This window comes from Sus scrofa, chromosome 8, assembly GCF_054392235.1.
Source record: "Sus scrofa isolate SSC_HxYL_T2T_F1_AM1 chromosome 8, Sscrofa_HxYL_maternal_Yorkshire_Landrace_v2.0, whole genome shotgun sequence".
Lineage (NCBI taxonomy): Eukaryota > Metazoa > Chordata > Mammalia > Artiodactyla > Suidae > Sus > Sus scrofa.
In genome coordinates, this window is record NC_139390.1 from 54,503,941 (window position 1) to 54,522,515 (window position 18,575).

The 18,575-nt window shown below is 40.2% G+C and overlaps 1 protein-coding gene across 1 annotated transcript in view; it reads left to right on the plus strand.

Annotated features, from left to right (window-relative positions):
- The window catches only part of LOC100519853 (zinc finger protein 320), a 74,572-nt gene that overhangs the window by 51,805 nt on the left and 4,192 nt on the right, over positions 1–18,575 (plus strand). The window lies entirely within an intron of this gene.

An 18,575-nucleotide genomic window follows, 5' to 3' on the forward strand; every position in this document is an offset into this window, starting at 1 on the left:
GGCAAGAGGGCAAGGGAAGAGGGGGCGCCCCTCGCAGCGCCTGGCTCCTCGGCGGGCACCTCACTTCCTCCTCACCCTGTCAGGGGGCCCTGTGCCCCCGGGCTGGGACGGGGGAGAGGGGGGGTAGGGAAGAGGGGGGCGCAACGGAGGTGTGGGGGCATTGGAGAGTGGCCCAGTGGGACCCTTTTTCCTGGGGGAATGCCGCAGGGGCGGGGAGGTGATGGGCACCCTGACGGGCTTCCGAGCGTGTCTTCTAGCGGGTGCTCCAGGCCACCACCGGCGCGGAGTGTGGTTTGTGGTTGCACAGTGGGTCGCAGCCCTTGCGCGCCTTCGTGGTGGACCAGATCAACCCTCTGTCCACGCGGACTTGGTCTGGCGGACCCTGTCCGTAAGGGTCGACCAGCTGTCCGCGTGGACTTGGTCTCTAAGACACGGCCTATGGAGGTGTATTAGGTGTTATGAAGGACTTCTGCCCTGGCCTATTGATTTCTTTTTTCTTCATTGAAATCAAACACGTCCAAACACTTTTATGCATATCATTTTATTTTGCCGGCTCCCTGGCGGTGACAACCCGTCGCTTTTTGAATCAATTAATTATGTATTTAGGTGGGTATGTAAGTATGCATTGGCCCGTCCAGGGTCATATGGAGTTCCAGAAGCAGGGATCAGGTGTGAGTCACAGCTGTGGCAACGCTGGATCCTTTTAACCCAGTGTGCCAGGCGGGGAATCGGACCTGAGTCCTGGTGCTGCATAGACGCCAGCGATGGATCCTGTCGCGCCACAGCGTAACATAATTTAAATATTACCCTTAAAAAAGGGTGGGGGGGAATTACACTGCATTCCCTTAGTCGCCCACCTGTCCCTTTTGTGAACGCCTTTTCAGCTGTGGCAAAAATGGATGCCCTGGCCGGCATTAGGAAGTAAAAAGTATAGGCCAGGATCCTCAATCAAAGATCCACGGCCCACAGTCGAAATTTTTCAAGGCCAGGGCGGAAGAATTGCGCTCCAGGAGGAAAGGGCCTAAGCCCTACACATCCATCTGGCAACGCAGCCATCCTAATGCCTTCATCCTGCTCACTCTGCTGCACTTTGTTCTGCAACGCCACCTGCCGGTGGGCTGCTGTTAATATTCTCCGAAGCGGTCCACTGGGCCCAAGGAGGCACGTTCCAAAGTGGGAGAGAGGTTACAAGTGGGCGGCAGAGATGGAGATAAACTGCAGGGGAGGAAAAAGGAGGGGAACCATGAGCGAGAAGCCAGAAGCGAGTGGGGCGAGGAGATGGGATGGTAGCCTTTGGAGTCCTGCTCAAGGATTTGGAGCGTCATTGAGACATGCTACCACATCCATCATTCTAGAGGGACATGAAGGATCTTCCCCATGGTGGTACAACTATAAATGTAATGAAAATTCATTGAGAAAAAAAAGTAAGATTTTGCACATGAAGGGAAGGAGATTTTGTCCAAAGGAGGAAGGGTGGGGGGAGAATGGAGGTTCCAGAACTTGGATCCGTCTCTTGGCACAATGGTCTCATGGTCAATATGGAAATGACTATTCCTAGGATGGTCTCGGAACAGACTTTCTAGATCCCACGAAAGGTGTTTTGGACAAAGAGGCAGAAAAAGGGGCTCCCGGCTGGAAAACCCAAACCACAGCTCTTCAGAGTGGTAGGGAACAGCAGACTGACTTTTGTCTCAAAGGATTGATCTGGATCTGCAAAGGCCTTAGGAGGAGTTCAGACACACATCAATAATAACACTCAGAATAATACCCAGGCCTCGCGTCATTTACCTAGCTCTGTTTCACTGACTCTTTCCCCTCCTCCTCTTTCTCCCTCTGGTTCTGCCTTTGTCTGTCTGTCTGTCCCTCCCTCCCTGTCTGTCTCTGTCTCTTTCCCTCACTCCCCCCCGCCCCCACCCCTGGCATATGGCATCATCATTTTCCGTAAGACTGTTCTTTGCATGTCAGGGAATCCTCCTTCCCCTTCCTCGGGGATACTTACAGTTCCTTTGGCCTTAAAGGAGGCAGGCCATGGTGGGGTGAGGGCAGACATTATTTGAAGAGGAGTGAAGATGAACATCAGACTGAGGCCATTCTGGAGCTTTACATGGAATTGGAACATAGTACCATTCCCCATGCATGTGTGCGTGGGGTTTGTGGGGAGGGAACCCGAATAGGGCACCCCCAAACAGACCACTTTTGCTTGAGGTTGATCTGGAAGCCAGGGCCCTTCAGAAAGGACTCATGGTGAGAAGGACACCCTCTTCTTCCTGACTTGAAAGCAAGAGAGAAACCTTCCTCTAGAAGCTCAAGTTCAGAGCCAGCTCTTTCAAGGGACTTCTACTTCTGGTGGGGGAGGGCAGTGGTCTTTTTCGACCTGTCTTTGGGGGACACAGTGCTCTCAGGCAAGTCCTCAGAAGGATAGTCAGGAGTTCCCGTCGTGGTGCAGTGGTTAACGAATCCGACTAGGAACCATGAGGTTGTGGGTTCGGTCCCTGCACTTGCTCGGTGGGTTAACGATCCGGCGTTGCCGTGAGCTGTGGTGTAGGTTGCAGACACAGCTCGGATCCCGCGTTGCTGTGGCTCTGGTGTAGGCCGGAGACTACAGCTCCAATTAGACCCCTAGCCTGGGAACTTCCATATGCCGCGGGAGCGGCCCAAGAAATAGCAAAAAGACAAAAAAAAAAAAAAAAAAGAAGGATAGTCAAAGACACACATGTCTGTCTTCTCCTCTCCCACACCTGATGAATGCAGACAGACACACTGGAATCGCACCCACTCACCCGCCTTTTTCCCCCAAAGGAGTTTTGTCACTGTGCAACCTTGGGGGTAACAGACGAGCCTCGATGGCTCGTCTATGTTTCCAAGTGGCCCAGGCATTGCAGCTGCCATGCTGCCGCTGCTGCCCAAAATGAAATCCTCTTACCGTTGATAATGTCAATGCTATGGCAGGATAAGCTTTTCAGGGAGAAAACTCTCCCTGCCTTTCCTCTGGGTGGAGGGCACCCACTCCCATCTGCAAAGTTTATTCACCTTGAGAGGAAGAAAATAGCTTGGGGTTTTTCACACCACTGCAGATGACCCTCTCCTACTGACTTGGGAATTCTCTTGCTTGCTCCCCCCAACTGCCCCCAGTCAAGGAGAGGGTGTTTCATTCTGGGTTTGTGTGTGTGTGTTGTTTAATTTTTTAATAACACAATTGACAAAGTTATGGTAATTTATAGGGTTGGTTCTGGATTTTCATCATGGTGGTGAAAGGAGACATCAGGATTTCCCTAGAAAGCCATCCCATTCACCTGACCGGTGGCATGAAAGGCATTCACATCCTCCTTGAGTTTGACTTTGAAAGTGAGGCAGGGGGTATACACATTAGTTCCCCCCACTCCCCAGAACGTGCCTCCCTCAGTGGTATAGGGATTGTTGGGAATTTTAAGCGACAACATCTGAGGGCCATTCTGACCCTCTTTTCCTTCTCCCCTCTGAAAGCAGGAAATAAATCTCTTGGGTGAAAGAAAAGTGTGCTCCCTTCCACAAAATTTTTGGGGGCAGTGGGGGTGGGGTTGAGGGTGATGTGTGGAGCTGGTGATAATGACTAACTGCTCCCATGGCTCCTGAAATGTTCACAAATCATTGAGGCAGAATTGTTCACAACAATAGATGAAATATTTGTCGAAGACACCAGGGCCTGAACCACCCAGTATTAGGGGAAGGGTCCTCACTCACTTTCATGCCTTTTAAAAGATGGCTGCAGGCGAGAGAGTGGGAGTGGTGGATGATGGAGAAGGTGGTGGCAGCTGATTTGGATCACATCCACTCTGTTCATTCAATAAATGGACAGGGCTATGGGAGATAGGCCACTTGGTCTTGGTTTCTCCAGGCTCCCTGGCCCACTCCCCATTCCACACCCCCTTGGACATGGGCAGGAAGATTTCTGGAGAAGTCAGTGCCTGACCTGCCCTCTCTGAACCCCAGTAAATAGACTTCATTCAATTGCCACCTAGGATGGGTCATCCAAACGTTCTCTCATGAAGTTAGGTAGGTAGGTATTCTGGGTGGGGTGAAGCCTTCCCTCCCTCTATGCAAACCTGAGGTCCTCACCTGTCCCAGAGACTGTTCCCCAAAAATGTGCCTGCCACTTGAGATTTATTACCTTTCATAGCCTTCAGTGATCAAGGCACCCACTTCACTTGACAAATCTGACAAGCCTTCATTCACAGAGGCTCTTGCACACTTGGAAACATCCCTGTCCCTTTCACCCTCCACCCTCAGACCAGGTCAACAGAACCCATGGAAAAACTAGACTCCCAGAAGAACAAGAATGGATGACATAGTACTGAATGAGCTGAAGAGGAAGGTCATGTGTAGGACTTCTTGTCTAAAATGTGACTGTTTTTTTGTTTTGTTTTGTTTTTTCTTTTAAAAAATTCTGTCAGAGAAGAGTTCACTTACAGTGTTGTATTAGTTGTGGGGGTACAGCAATATTCAATATTGTAAACTGTCAATCTATCTTCCAAAGTAGCGGTATTATTTTTCATTTTCTCCAGCAATGCATGAAATTTCCTATGGCTCCACATCCTCTATAGTATTTGCTGTTGTAGCTATTACACATTTACCAAGCTAAGAGCTATGTAGTTGGATAACATTGTATTTTTAATTTGCATTTTAATGATAGCATGTAATCTGGATAATTCTTCCATATACTTATGTGCAGAGCATCTATTTTCTTTGGTAGGATGTCTGTAAAGTTTCTTTGGTAACTCTGTAAAATTTCTTGATCCACCTCTTTTTTTGGCCATGCCCATGGCAAGCACAAGTTCTGGGCCAGGGATCCAACCCATGCCATAGCTGTAATCAGAGCCATAGCAGTGATAACACTGGATCCTTAAACTGCTGATCCATGAGGTAATTCCAAGTCCACTTTTTATCTGGGCTGTTTTTCTTATTTTGTCTACCCAATCTGTATTTCTTTTACTTATTTTCTTGCTTTATTTCATTAGCAAGGACTGAGTAAAATATTGAAAATGAGTGATGGAAGGGAATATCCTTAATTTTTACCTGCACTTAGTGGGAAAGCTTCATGTTTCTTACCATCAAGTACAATGTTAGATGAAGTTTTTTTTTATCAACTTGAGAAATCTCCACTCCATTTATATTGAACTGAGAGTCTTTAGGAAAAATCGGTGTTGGATTTTTTTTCAAACATCTTCTGCATTTACTGACATAATATTTTTTTTTCTTTAGGGCAATAATATGATGAATACAATTATTTGACTGTAGAATGATTAATGAGCCTTGCACACTTGGGATACATGCTTCTCAGTCATAATTCTCTCAAAACATTGTTGGGTTCAATTTCTTAAGATTTTGTTGAGAATGTCTGCATCTGTGTTCCTGAGCAATATTGGTCAGTAATTTCCTGTTCATATTTTTGTCTGAGTTTGGATATTGTGATTTTGGTGTTAGACATCAATTTGGGGAAATTCTCAGTCATTACTTTTTAAAAATTAATTTTGGTTCCTTTCTATCCTTCTTTTAATACTGCTAACCCATTATGTACATATCATAGCATTTTTAGTCTTTCCCTAATGATGGATTCTTCTGTTCTGTTGATTTTTTTCCAGCCAATTTTCTCTTTTCTTTTGCGATTTCAAGGTTTCTATTGACAGGTCTTCGAACTCAGAGATATTTCTCTGCAGCCAGCTCTCTGGCTGCCAAAACAAAACACCAGAGACTCGGCAGTTTAGAAACAATAGAATATATTATTCTTATAATGGCTGAGGCTGAGAAGTTTAAGAACAAGTTACCAGCTTACTTTCTGTTGGGTGAGGGACAAATTTCTGCTTCATGAATGGGTCTTTTAGCTGTGTATTGAAATGATGGGATGGATGGAAGAGCTTCTGTTGGCTACATTTATGTCACTAATCGCATGTTCGAGGTCTCTGGCATTGTGGCCTAATCACCTCCCAAAAATTCACATGATGTCATCACCATGGGAGCCAAATTTCAAAACCTGAAAATTTAAGGGACCAAATATTTATACCACAGTAAGGACCACAGATTCTATTTTTCCTTTCATGTTAAAAGTTTTGAACATTTATAATTATGATAGTCTTGACAAACATTAATTGTTAAGAATAACTCAAACTTTTCATGTTTTATCAGCTATTATTTCTGGAAGACATGTGATAACATTGTTTAAACAGGGATATTGAGAGCAATTCTCCACAACTGCCAACAAACAGAAGATCATCCATATATGAAAATGATGGACCTCAAAGGATGAAGGCATTTGGGCTAAAATATTTTGCACCCCCTCTTAACAGACGGCAGTGGAGTTTGCCTTGCTAAGCTTCTTTATAGGCACTTCTTCCTAATGGGGTACTCCATCTAACACTGACAGGATGGGGGAGTAATCATGTTAAACACCAATCTCTTCTATCAATTCTGAAGCAGAAAAATCAACAGGATGATGAATCCACCCAAAAGGACCTGTCTGTATTGTTATAGTAGTTTTCTTCCCACTGTGAAGCCTTTTCAAACCCTGTCACTTGTTTGTTTTTTCGAATATTAAGAATGTTTTTGTTTTTTCGAATATCAAGAATGTTCATGTGAAAGAGTCACATGCTCTAGTAATATTACACTGTTCCCTGTGCAAGTGTGTGTGGAATTCAGGGAGTTATGGTATGCTATGGTGAGAGGTTGCTTAGAGTAATAAGGGCATTTCATTTAATGTTGGCTCTTTTCTGCAAGATCTCTGCTGCCTTTACTTTGTAGTTAGTAGCATCTAGATCTGACCAGAATGGGGGACTTCTCTTTTTCTTCCCATGAATACACACTCCCCTGAAACCAGTGACCCTCCATGCATGGCATCACATAGAAAACAAGGGTGACATGTGTACCAGTATAAAACATGCTAAAAATATTTCATTTCTTCACTTCCTCATAATACCAAAGAATATATTTTGGTTTCTGCTTTTTTTTTAATTACTCAATTTTATTACATTTATAGGTGTACAACAATTATCACAACCAAATTTTATAGCATTTCCATCCCAAAAACTCAGTTCCTCCCCTCTCCCCCCAACCTGTCTCATTTGGAAACCATAAGTTTTTCAAAGTATGTGAGTCAGTATCTGTTCTGCAAAGAAGTTCATTGTGTCCTTTTTGAAGATTCCACATGTAGGAATTCCCATCCTGGTGCAGCAGAAATGAATCCGACTAGGAACCATGAGGTTGCAGGTTTGATCCCTGGCCTCGCTCAGTGGGTTAAGGAACTGGCGTTGCCAGGAGTTGTGTAGGTCACAGACATGGCTCGGATCTGGCATTGCTGTGGCTCTGGCATAGGCTGGCAGCAACAGCTCTGATTAGACCCCAAGCCTGGGAACCTCTATATGCCACGGGTGCAGCCCTATAAAGACAAAAAGACAACAACAACAATAACAAAAAGATTCCACATGTAAGTGATAGTGCTTGATGTTGGTGTCTCATTGTCTGACTGATTCACTTAGCTTGATAATTTCTAGGTCTATTCATGCTGTTACAAATGCCATTATTTTTTTTCCTTTTAATGGCTGAGTAATTTTCCATTGTGTATATGTACCACTTCTTCTTTATCCACTCCTCTGCCGATGGACATTTAGGTTGTTTTCATGTCTTGGCTATTGCATAGAATGCTTCAATGAACAATGGAGTCCATGTGTCTTTTTGAGTCATTGTTTTCTCTGGATAGATGCTTAGGAGTGGGATTGCTGGATCAAATGGTAGTTCTATTCTGAGATTTCTGAGGCATATCCATACTATTTTCCACAGTGGTTGCACCAATTTACATTCCCACTGACAGTGTAATAGCGTTCCTTTTTCTCCACACCCTCTCCAGCACTTATTGTTTGTGGACTTTTTGATGATGGCTATTCTGGTCAGTGTAAGGTGGTACCTCATAGTGGTTTTGATTTGCATTTCTCTAATAATGAGTGATGTTGAACATGTTTTCATGTGTTTTTTGGCCATCCATATGTCTTCTTTGGAGAATTGTCTGTTTAGATCTTCTGCCCATTTTTTGATGGGGTTGTTTGTTTTTTTGGTATGGAGCTGCAGAAGTTGTTTATAAATTTTGGAAATTAATCCCTTGTCAGTTGATTCATTTGAAAAGATTTTTCTCCCATTCTGTGGGTTGTCTTTTCATTTTGTTTAGTGTTTCCTTTGCTGTGCAGAAACTTTTAAGTTTAATGAAGTTCCATTTGTTTTTTTTTTTTTTTTTTTTTTGGTCTTTTTGCCATTTCTTGGGCCGCTCCTGCAGCATATGGAGGTTCCCAGGCTAGGGGTCTAATCGGAGCTGTAGCTGCCAGCCTACGCCAGAGCCACAGCAACGCGGGATCCGAGCCACATCTGTGACCTACACCACAGCTCACAGCAACGCCGGATCGTTAACCCACTGAGCAAGGGGCAGGGATCAAACCCGCAACCTCATGTTTCCTAGTCGGATTGTTAACCCCTGCGCCACGATGGGAACTCCTATTTTTGTTTTTATTGTCATTACTCTAAGAGGTGGATCTGAGAAGATGTTGCTGTGGTTTATGTAGGAGAGGGTTTGGCCTGTGTTTTTCCCTAAGAATTTGATAGTATCTGGTCTTATATCTAGGTCTTTAATACATTTTGAGTTTCTTTTGTGTGTGTATGGTGTTAGGAAGTGATCTAATTTCATTCTTTTACAGGTGACAGTCCAGTTTTCCCAGCACCACTTACTGAAGGGGCTCTCTTTTCTCTGTTTTATATTTGTGTCTCCTTTGTCATAGATTAGTTGACTCTAGGTGCATGGGTTTAATTCTGGGCTTTCTATCCTGTTCCACTGATCTATATTTCTGTCTTTATGCCAGTACCATAAAGTTTTGATAGTCTGAAGTCTGGGAGCCTGATTCTTCCAGCTCCATTTTTCTTTTTCAGGATGTCTTTGGCCATTCTTTGTCTTTTGTACTTCCAAATAAACTTTAAAATATTTTGCTTGAGTTCTGTGAAAAATGTCCTTGGTAATTTGATAGGTATTGCTTTGAATCTGTAGATTGCCTTGGGGAGTATAGTAATTTGGATAATATTAACTCTTCCAATCCAAGAGCATGGTATGTCTTTCCATCTGTTTGTGTCATCTTTGATTTCTTTCATCAGTGTCTTATAGTTTTCAGAGTACCAGTCTTTTGTCTGTTTATGTAGGTTTATTCCTAAGTATCTTATTCTTTTTGATGTGATGATAAATGGGATTTGGTTCCCTAATTTCTCTTTCTGACATTTCATTGTTAGTATATAGAAATGCAGTCAATTTCTGTGTATTAATTTTGTATCCTGTGACTTTGCCAAATTCATGGATGAGTTCTAACAGTTTTTTGGTAGAATCTTCTTGATTGTCTATGTATAGTATCATGTCATCTGCAAATAGCGATAGTTTCACTTCTTCCTTTCCAATTTGGATTCCTTTTATTTCTTTTCCTTCTCTGACTGCTGTGGCTAGGACTTCCAAAACTATGTTGAAGAGTAGTGGTGAGAGCGGACATCCTTGTCTTATTCCTGATCTCAGCAGAAATTCTTTCAGCTTTTCATTAGAAATGGGTGTTGTATTTTGTAAAAGGCTTTTTCAGCATCTATTGAGAGGATCATATGGTTTTTATCGGTTTCTGCTTAATGCTGCTGGAGATGAGGGAGGTATCATGAGTAACTGATACCAAAAGTAGAGTAACTGCACAGAAAATACAAGCAAGCACATTTGTCTGTAGTTTCAGGCAACCAATTGGCTACATCAAATGGTGACTCTTTAATTTTTCCTCTTTCTACTAGTAGCACAAGATACAAAAATGAAGGATATTTAGGCTGTTTGTTTTATCCCCACCACTCACATCATCTATATTAAGATGTAGGATAATGGAGAGCCCTTACTACCATCTTACTAATTAGTTGAACTGGAGAATTTTAACTTTTTCCAGGGGCTATTTTCATATTCTCTAATCAGGCCTCTAAAGGAGCCTTACATATTCTGTTGAAGAAAGTCAAATCTTTCATGGCATCCTGTCATCACCAAAATGGAAATAAATTTGGAGGGTCTTAGATTTTATCATATTTGAAATTCCAATATTTTAGCCTTACAGATTTAACAATTTTATGGAAAATATACACATTAGATGCCTTAGTATGAGACCAAAAAATTATTTCCATGACACAAACAGACAGCAATAGTATTTATGCTTTTATCTGTAAATTTTGTACACATGTCCCACGGAGTGATGTAAAGTAGTCCAGTTGGCTGCTGTGTAATCAGTATATGGAGTAAAGATTAGGAATCTTAAGCTTCACTCCCCCCAAACTCTTAAATTAGCATGAAAACAATCCTGTACAGCATTTGACCATAGCAAGACACTGCCTTTATTTTATTTGTCAGGTAATTAATCTGCCCTTTGCCCTGATCATAGACAGCTGGCATTTCATCAGTGTGTTATACAAAAATCATTGAACAGAGGGGCAAGCAGAGGCTGATACAAGATATGACAAAAATGAAAGAACCTTGTGGAATTTTATCCTGACATGTTGCAAACACCCATCTAATGTGGCAACACTCAACCCTCTGAGGAAAAAGTTTCCCAAGGAAGGTTTTTGCTTCTGTGGTACCATGGGAGTGCTAAAGTTTTGCAGAGGCAAGAAGAGTTTGTGAGAAAGATGATGAGATTTCAAAATCAGATTCATGGATAAAGTGATGTTTACCTGTGTGAATCAATGAGAGTTAAGAACAAATTAAAGGAAAGCTATTATACAATATTTCTTAGATAAATGTAATTTCTTGGCAAGGTTGAAACAAATTCTCATTGTGGAAAGCTAACATATATTCAAAGCTTAATTATTAAATTTTTTAGATTGAAGAATAGACAGCATATTAAACCGACCTGGAGCTCGCCTCCTCTCACAAGCACACAGAAACCACAACTGTGAAATAAATAAATAAATAAATTTTTAAAAATTTGGAAGAAAAGGGAGTTCCCATCATGGTTTGGTGGTTAACAAACTTGACTAGCGTTCATGAGGGCATGGATTTCATCCCTGGCCTCACTGAGCGTGTTAAGAATCCAGAGTTGCAGTTAGCTGTGCTGAGCAGTGGTGTAGGCTGCAGATGTGGCTCAGATCTGATGTTGCTGAGGCTGTGACATAAGATCAGCTATGGCTGCAGTTGGACCCCCAGACTGAGAACCTTCCTATGCTGTATGTGCAGCCCTAAAAATACAAAAAAAAAAAAAAAAATCAAAAGAGCCAATGCTGAGCAATCCTCTATACAAAAGACTGGAGTCTACCAAAAAAAAAAAAAAAAAAAAAAAAAAAAAAGAGAGAGAGAGAGAGAAAGTTTTCTACATTCAATGACACACAGATGAAACCAAAAGATGAAATGTGGGTGGGTGGGTGGGATCATTTGCAATATCTATCAGCAGTCAGGCTGTCTAAAGGCTTTATGAGTCCACATTCACCTCTAGACATGTTCCTTGAAACATCCCTGAATAGCATAGAGCCAAGATCTGCTTCATCCACCAGTGGGCAGGCAGCAGCCCCTTAAACCAGGAAGCCTGCACAAGCCTCCAGACCAGCCTCACCAACCAAGACACAGACAGCAGAAGCAAGATAATATACAAGGGAATCACTATAAGGCTATCATGATTTTTCAGCAGACATTTTGCACATCAGAAGGGAGTGGCACAATATATCTAAAATAATGAAAGGGAAAAAAAACTTGCCACCAAGAATATGCTACCCCACCAGGCCTCATCCAGATTTGATGGGGAGATCAAATGCTTTAAATTAAAATTTAAAAATTTAAATTAAATTTAAATTAAAAGTAAACAACAACACACCAAACTAGCTTTACAACAAATGCTAAAAGAACTCCTCCTCTAAGTGGAAAAGGCCACAGGTAGAAACAGGAAATTTATGAAGGAGGAAATTATGAAATACTCTCAATGGTAAAAAGGCAAACAAACAATACAAGTAGGGAACCATCCACAAATATGATATCGAAACTGGTATTTATAATTAAAAAAAATAATATATGTATATAGATTACTAATTAGCAACATCACAATAACCACAAAGCAAAATTCTATAATAGCTATATACCAAATAAAAAGAAAAAAGAAAAATTAATCCAAATATAAAGCAAAAGCTAGACATCAAATAAAAGGAGATGAGACCAAAAGAGGAAAGGAAGGGAGATCAGTACAAAATGGCAGAGGAGTGGGAGGTGGATATTATCTTTTTCCAAAAATATATAATAAAAAATCCATGTGTAGAACAATTCTCACAGTACATCTACTGAACACTGAAAGAATAAATCAGCCTTTTGAAAGGACAAGAAAATCTCCACATATCTGGAGTAAGAGAAATAAAAGTGAATGAAGAAGCAGAAGTAGCAATCCCAATTAAAAGAAGAGGGGAACCCCCATGAAGGAGCAAACAATGAAACTGTCTAATAGATACTGACTTCAAAAGGAGGTAATGAAAATACTGTTGAAGACAGGCTATCAACAGAAATGTGGATTACTGTAAAAAGGAACTAGAAATTATAAGGAGGAGCCAAGAAAAATTAGAAAACTCAGTTGCGATGATAAAAGCAGAGTTAAAGGCAATGAATAATGTGAGGGAACAAATAAGTGACTTGGAAGCCAGAATATTGGAAATCACCCAACCATGACAGCACACAGATAGCCAAATGGGGAAAAAGAAAAAAAAAAAAAAAAAGAGAGTAGAGGAAAACAATATCAGCGATATTTGGGATAATATAAAACATGTTGACCTATGCATAGCAAGGTTCCCAGAAGTTAAGGAAAGACAAAAAAGATGCTTAACATGTACTTTAAGACTAAAAACCTCCAAAGTCTAAAGAAGGAAACATATTCAGGTACATGGGGCACAGAGGGTCCCCAATAGATGAACTCAAACAGACATACACCAAGCCATATTGTTTTTAAAAATAGCAAAAGTGAAAGATAAACAAAGGATTCTAAAGGCAGCAAGAGAAAATCAAAGAAGACTTTCAGCTTATTTCTCTACAGAAAAGCTGCAGGTCAAAAGGGAGTGCCAAAATATAGTTAAAATTCTTTTTATTTATATATTATTTATTTATTTTTAAAAATTACTCAAAAGAATTTATCACATCTGTAGTTGTATAATGATCATAACAATCTGATTTCACAGGATTTCCATCCCACAGCCCAAGCACATCCCCCACCCCCCAAACTGTCTCCTCCAGAGACCATAAGTGTTTCAATGTCTTTGAGTCAGCATCTGTTCTGCAAAGAAGTTCAGTCTGTCCTTTTTTCAGATTCCACATGTCAGTGAAAGCATTTGATGTTGGTGTCTCATTGAATGGCTGACTTCACTTAGCATGATAGTTTCTAAGTCCACCCATGTTGCTAAGAATGCCAGTATTTCGTTCCTTTTAATGGCTGAGTAATATTCCATTGTGTATATGTACCACATCTTCTTGATCCACTCCTCTGTCGATGGACATTTAGGTTGTTTCCATGTCTTGGCTATTGTAAATGGTGCTGCAATGAACATCGGAGTGCATGTGTCTTTGTGAGTCGTGGTTTTCTCTGGATAGATGCCCAGGAGTGGGATTGCTGGATCGAATGGTAGTCTATTTTTAGTTTTCTGAGGAATCTCCATACTGCTTTCCACAGTGGTTGCACCAATTTACAATCCCACCAACAGTGTACTAGGGTTCCTTTTTTCCATACCCTCTCTAGCACTTATTGTTTGTAGACTTTTTGATGATAGCCATTCTGGCTGGTGTAAGGTGGTACCACATAGTGGTTTTGATTTGCATTTCTCTAATAATGAGTGATGTTGAACATATTTTCATGTGTTTCTCGGCCATCTGTATGTCTTCTTTGAAGAATCATCTGTTTAGATCTTCTGCCCATTTTTTGGTGGGGTTGTTTGTTTTTTTGGTATGGAGCTGAAGAAATTGTTTATAAATTTTGGAGATGAATCCCTTGTCAGTTAATTCACTTGCAAAGATGTTCTCCCATTCTGTGGATTATGTTTTCATTTTGTTTAGTGTTTCTTTTGCTGTGCAGAAATTTTTAAGTTTAATGAAGTCTCATTTGTTTATTTTTGTTTTTATTGTCATTACTCTAAGAGGTAGATCTGAGAATATGTTGCTGTGGTTTATGTCAGAGAGTGTTTGGCCCATGTTTTCCTCTAAGAGTTTGATAGTGTCTGGTCTTATATCTAGGTCTTTAATCCATTTGGAGTTTATTTTTGTCTATGGTGTTAGGGAGTGTTCTAATTTCATTCTTTTCCATGCGGCTGTCCAGTTTTCCCAGCACCACTTATTGAACAAGCTGTCCTTTTTCCATTTTATATTCTTGCCTCCTTTGTCATAGATTAATTGGCTATAGGTGCTTGGGTTTAATTCTGGGCTTTCTATCCTGTTCCACTGATCTATATTTCTGTCTTTGTGCCAGTACTATGTGGTTTTGATGATTGTTGCTTTGTAGTATAGTCTGAAGTTTGGGAGCCTGATTCCTCCAGCTCCATTTTTCTTTTTCAGGATGTCTTTGGCTATTCTGGGTCTTTTATGCTTCCAAATAAACGTTAAAATATTTTGTTCGAGTTCTGTGAAAAAATGTCCTTGGGAATTTGATAGGGATTGTGTTGAATCTGTAGATTGCCTTGGGTAGTATAGTCATTTTGATAATATTGACTCTTCCAATCCATGAGCATGGTATGTCTTTCCATCTATTTGTGTCATCTTTGATTTCTTTCATCAGTGTCTTATAGTTTTCAGAGTACAGGTCTTTTGTCTCTTTAGGTAGGTTTACTCCTAGGTATTTTATTCTTTTGGTTGTGATGGTAAATGAGATTGCTTCCCTAATTTCTTTTTCTGCTCTTTCATTGTTAGTGTATAGAAATATCATCAATTTCTGTGTATTAATTTTTTATAGTGTGACTTTACCAAATTCATGGATGAGCTCTAACTGTTTTCTGGTAGAGTCTTTAGGGTTCTCTAGGTATAGTATCATGTCATCTGCATATAGTGATAGTTTTACTTCTTTCTTTCCAATTTGGATTCCTTTTATTTCTTTTACTTCTCTGATTGCTGTGGCTAGGACTTCCAGAACTATGTTGAAGAGTAGTGGCAAGAGAGGACATCCTTGTCTTCTTCCTGATCTCAGTGGGAATTATTTCAGCTTTTCACCATTGAGAATGATCTTTGCTGTGTGTTTGTCATATATGGCCTTTATTATGTTGAGGTAGGTTCCCGCTGTGCCCACTTTCTGAAGGGTTTTTATCAGAAATGGGTGTTGGATTTTGTCAAAGGCTTTTTCCACATCTATTGAAAGGACCATATGGTTTTAATTCTTCAGTTTGTTAATGTGGTGTATCACACTGATGGATATGTGGATATTGAAGAACCCTTGCATCCCTGGGATAAATCCCACTTGATCATGATGTACAATCTTTTTGATGTGTTGTTGGATGTGGTTTGCTAGTATTTTGTTGAGGATTTTTGTATTGATGTTCATCAGTGAAATTGGCCTGTAGTTTTCTTTTTTTGTGGTGTCTTTGGTTTTGGTATCAGGGTGATGGTGGCCTCATAGAATGAGTTTGGGAGTATCCCTTCCTCTGCAATTTTTTGAAATAGTTTCAGAAGGAGAGGTGTTAGCTCTTCTCTAAATGTTTGATAGAATTTGCCCGTGAAGCCATTTGGTCCTGGACTTTTGTTTGTTGGAAGTTTTTTTAATCAAAGTTTCAATTTCAGTTCTTGTGATTGGTCCATTCATCTTTTCTGTTTCATGTTGGTTTAGTCTTGGAAGATTGTGCTTTTCTAAGAATTTCTCCATTTCTTCTAGGTTTTCCATTTTATTGGCATATAGTTGCATATAGTAGACTCTTATGATCCTTTGTATTTCTGTGGTGTCCGTTGTTACTTCTCCTTTTTCCTTTTCTGATTTTATTGATTTGAATCGTCCCTCTTTTTTGCTTGATAAGCCTGGCTAGGGTTTTATCAATTTTGTTCACCTTTTCGAAGAACCAGCTTTTCTTTTTTTTTTTTTTCAGTGTATCTATATAGTTTAGTAATCAATCACATAATGTATAATTAGAAATTATGTTACAATGTATAATGACAACTCTGCAAGGGAAAAGCATGGTATTTAGCTAGAAAATGATAATGGGGAACAAAATTTAGATTGGATGGTTAGTGACTGCATAAGGATGTGATTTTTTTTTTTTCCCACTGTACAGCAAGGGGGTCAGGTTATCCTTAGATGTATACATTGCAGTTACAGTTTTTTCCCCCACCCTTTATTCTGTTGCGACATGAGTATCTAGACATAGTTCTCAATGCTATTCAGCAGGATCTCCTTGTAAATCTATTCTAGGTTGTGTCTGATAAGCCCAAGCTCCCGATCCCTCCCACTCCCTCCCCCTCCCATCAGGCAACCACAAGTCTCTTCTCCAAGTCCATGCTTTTCTTTTCTGAGGAGATGTTCATTTGTGCTGGATATTAGATTCCAGTTATAAGTGACATCATATGGTATTTGTCTTTGTCTTTCTGGCTCATTTCACTCAGTATGAGATTCTCTAGTTCCATCCATGTTGCTGCAAATGGCATGATGTCATCCTTTTTTATGGCTGAGTAGTATTCCATTGTGTATATATACCACATCTTCCGAATCCAATCATCTGTCGATGGACATTTGGGTTAGAACCAGCTTTTCATTTCACTGATCTTTTCTACGGTTTTCTTCATTTCTATTTCATTGATTTCTGCTCTGATCTTTATGATTTCTTTCCTTCTACTAACTTTAGGTCTTGTTTGTTCTTCTCTCTCAAGCTGCTTTAGATGTAAAGTTAGCTTCTTTATTTGAGCTTTTTCTTGTTTCCTGAGGTGCGCTGGTATTGCTATAAACTTTCCTCTTAGAATTGCTTTTGCTTCATCCCATAGGTTTTGGAATGTTATATCTTTGTTGTCATTTGCTTCTAGGTATTTTTTAATTTCCTCTTTGATTTCTTCGGTGATCCATTGGTTGCTTAGTATCATGTTGTTTAGTCTCCACGTATTTGTGTTTTTTGCAGTTTTTTTCTTGTTGTTGATTTCCAGTCATATAACGTTGTGGTTGGAAAAGATGCTTGATATGATTTCAATTTTCTTAAAGTTACCAAGGTTGGATTTGTAGCCCAGGATGTGATCAATCTTAGAGAATGTTCCATGTGCACTTGAGAAGAATGTGTATTCTATTGTTGGATGAAATGTCCTATAAATATCTATTAAGTCCATCTGGTTTAATGCTTCATTCAGGGCCTGTGTTCCCTTATTGATTTTCTGTCTGGTTGTTCTGTCCATTGCTGTAAGTGGGGTGTTCAAGTACCCCACTATTATTATGTTATTGTCAACTTCTCCTTTTAAGGTTGTTAGCAGTTGCCTTATATATTGTGGTGAACCTGTGTTGGGTGCATAGATATTTAAAATTGTTATATCATCTTCTTGGAGTGATCCTTTGATCATTATATAATGACCTTCTTTGTCCCTGAAAATATTCTTCATTTTAAAGTCTTTTTTGTCTGTTAGGGCTATTGCTACTCCAGCTTTCTTTTGATCCCCGTTTGCATGAAATATTTTCTTCCATCCTCTCACTTTCAATTTGTGTCCCTAGAAGTGAAGTGGGTCTCTTGAAGACAGCATATATGTGTCTTGTTTTTGTATCCATTCAGCCAGTCAATGTCTTTTGGTTGGGGCGTTTAGTCCATTCACATTTAAGGTAATTATAGATATATATGTTCCTGTTGCCATTTTATTAATTGCTTTGGATTTGTTTCTGCTGCTCTTTTTTTTTCCTTCCTCTCTTCTTTTCTTCCTATAGACGTTCCTTTAGTATTTGTTGTAAGGCTGGTTTAGTGTTGCTGAATTCTCTCAGCTTTTGCTTATCTGTGAAGATTTTGATTTCTCCTTCAAATCTGAATGAGAGCCTTGCTGGGTAGAGTAATATTGGTTGGAGGTTTTTTCCTTTCATCACGTTAAGTATATCATGCCACTCCCTTCTGGCCTGCAGAGTTTCTGTTGGAAAATCTGCTGATAACCTTATTGGGGTTCCCTTGTATGTCACTTGTTTCTTTTCCCTAGCTGCTTTCAAGATTTTCTCTTTGTCTTTAATTTTGGTCAGTTTGATTAATATGCGTCTTGTGGTGTTCCTCCTTGGGTTTGTTTTATATGGTACTCGTTGTGCTTCCTGGATTTGAGTGAGTGATTGCTTCCCCATGTTAGGGAAGTTTTCGGCTATTATCTCTTGGAATATTTTTTCTGTCCCCTTCTCTCTCTCTTCTTCTGGCACCCCTAGAATATGGGTGATGGTGTGTTTAATGTTGTCCCAGAGTTCTCTGAGACTCTCTTCATTTCTTTTCAGTCTTTTTTCTCTTTTCTGTTCCACATCTGTAATTTCTACTAATCTGTCCTCCACCTTGCTTATTAATTCTTCTGCCTCCTGTATTGTGCTGTTGGCTGCTTCTAGTGAATTTTTTATTTCAGTTATTGTATTTTTCATCTCTTCTTG